Here is a 2,942-nt window from a genome sequence, read left to right on the forward strand (position 1 = left end):
AAGTTTTTATGAAGCTATTGTCAAGGGGGAGTTTGTTGGTGCATGTTTGTGACAACAGCTTAGATTTGGTCTTTGGATATCTTGTAATTAGTTTAACGATAAACGGTTAGTGGGTTTAGCTTTGTAATAGTGAGATTATAGAGTTTGGGCTAAACTAAACCCATTTGGGTCAAGGGGAAACGAATTGGGCTTTGCCCATGTAGGAAACCCTAGCCCAAATAGTAAACCTTGTGTTATACAAACAAGGTTAGGCTTTAGGGTTTAGGTTGATCAGTTAATCAGTAAATCAGCCAAAACAGAGTTTGTGAGAATTTTGTGAGAGCATTACTAGGTTAGGCTTTAGGGTTTAGGTTGATCAGTTAATCAGTAAATCAGCCAAAACAGAGTTTGTGAGAATTTCGTGAGAGCATTACTAGCTTGGACGAAATTAGGGTTAGGGATCTTGATTGATTGTAATTCTTGTTTGATAGATAATCAATAAAGATCCGGTTTGAAAGTGAATTGCTGTTTCAGTTTCTACACGTTTTCTGCTAATTCTGATCAAGAGGATTCCGCACTCTTGATTGGAAAGACGATTCTGTGAAGATCCATACACATCAAGGGGACCTACATCGACAAGTCAAAAAGCCCCGAAGGAAGTATGTACCTGTAGTAAAGGTTAAATGGGAAGCTCGTAGAGGTCCTGAGTATACGTGGGAAGTTGAGTCCACTATGAGACAGAAGTACCCTCACTTATTCCAGTAAATCTCGGGGTCGAGATTTCTTTTAAGGGGGTGAGGATGTGACACCACGTAAAAACGTGTCCAAGTTATATATAGACACGTGTCATGAATCTTAAAATTTTGCGGAGATCTTAAAATGTCAACATGCAAGTCTTGAGGCTCTGATTGACACTACCTGGATGATGTATTCATAGTTAAGGGATTTGACAAATATGATGAATCGTATGAATGTAATCTAAGGATTTTAAGCTTCGGGAATTAAAACGTGTCAACATGTTATTTCGACCTCTGAGTGACCGTTTAATGCTCACAAGGCTTTGTAAGATTATAAATACATTCTCATACAAATCTGATATGAATATATAATCATCCTGTTGAAATTATGTTGATGTAACCAACAATTCAAATACGAAGCTCGTGTGCAATAACGTCAACTTCTTCATATGTCGACAACTTTTGATAAACTCCAAGGGGACACATTGCATGGCTTGGTTATTAGTGTATTCAGAACTGATAAGTTGGACTATTACACTGATTCATGGGTCAAGATTCGGACATTGAAATGCATGGTGAAGTGTATAAAAGTTATAAAATTTTTGTCCTCTGGTCATCGGTTACGGACCGTATAGCCCTAGGCTTACGGTCCGTAAAGAGGTAACTGGGCGATAAGAATCAGGTTCGGTTACGGACCGCATGAATTGTGACTTACGGACCGTAAGATCCGGATACGGTCCGTAAGAATGTTAGCTTACGGTCCGTAAGCTCGTCGCTGGGCAGAAATTATGGACAGATGTATGTTAAGTTGTTAAACCGACTCAAACTCATAAATTTTGAAACCTTGGACTCTTGGACGGTTTTTATAAACCACTAGGAAACCTGTGGTGATCCTAGGGCCTCCAACAACAGCTGCAATGATCTTGGAGCTTGGCAATTTACTATATAAGTGAACCTAGTCTTATGTTCTTGAACATCATTCGCAACACTTCAATTGTGAGACTTGCTCTGGAGCTCTCATCAGTATCAAGAGGATTACAAGTGTAGAAAAGATTGCTAGGACCATTAGTAAGCTTCTAATTACTTATTTAGTTGTATAATTTAGCCTAATTACTTAAAAGTCAAACTTAGTGTATAATCAGTTTGACTTTCGTTTTAATTACATGTGGCTTAACCACTGATCAAATTGAAAGTGGTTATGAAACCACATTAGTATAGGTGATTAACCCTTGAAAGGGTGTCTCCTAATTATCTCGTTTGACTGATTAAATGTCGGGTCAAAGTAGTTTGACAAAAAGTCAAACTGGACAGAAATGACAAAAATGATTTTAATTAATAAAATAGAGGTTCTAAATTACATTTTAACATTCTAATGACTTGGTAATGACTATCTAAACATGTTTTATCAGTCCTAATCCGACAATTAATAGTCAAAGGGCAGATTATAACCGAAAGTCGCAAAAGCTTGACTTTTGTTTGACTTTCAGTTCTGACCCGTTCAAGCTTAATTCTTCTATGTTTTAAGCTTCCATTAGGACCATATTACATTGTAGTATAACCCTCTGAAGTTATATTGCATGGTGCCTAATCGTTTGTAATATATGCTCTTGATCGTAATTATGTTCATTAATGCCTAAAACGCCCTTTTTACATAAAACCGAGATTTTTAGCAATATGAATGAACTAAAACCCTTGCTACTGATATTTAGACATGTCCTAAAAATTTGACATTAGTTTGAAGTCTAGAATGGGAGTTATGCTCGATAGCGTAATTAAGGAACTTTTAGTAATTAAAAGGCGTAATTAGCATGAATCCTATCTAAACTCGATTTTTGACACCAAACATTCTACCTACTGATGTTAAATAATATTTTGGGATTTTTGAAGATTTTTAATTATTTTTAGGCTGAGCATAACATAGGATTGTAGCCTAATTTCGGTAATTACCGGTTTTACCCTTTTCATCCATAAAATGAGTTTTACATAACATATTAGTGCCAAACTTTTTGCTACTGATTCCATATGATAAATATAATATTTTGAACTTTATAAACTGACCAAAATCTCAGATTTCCTATTATTACCATAATAGCCCTTTAAATCGCATTTTTAGCGTTTCTAGCACCTAGTATGAATCAAAACTATATTTATCACATAAAACTCATAACCTACTGATGTTTTAAGCTAATTTACATAATATTACAGTAAACCAAAGTTTAAAACTTA

Source organism: Helianthus annuus, chromosome 2, assembly GCF_002127325.2.
Source record: "Helianthus annuus cultivar XRQ/B chromosome 2, HanXRQr2.0-SUNRISE, whole genome shotgun sequence".
NCBI lineage: Eukaryota > Viridiplantae > Streptophyta > Magnoliopsida > Asterales > Asteraceae > Helianthus > Helianthus annuus.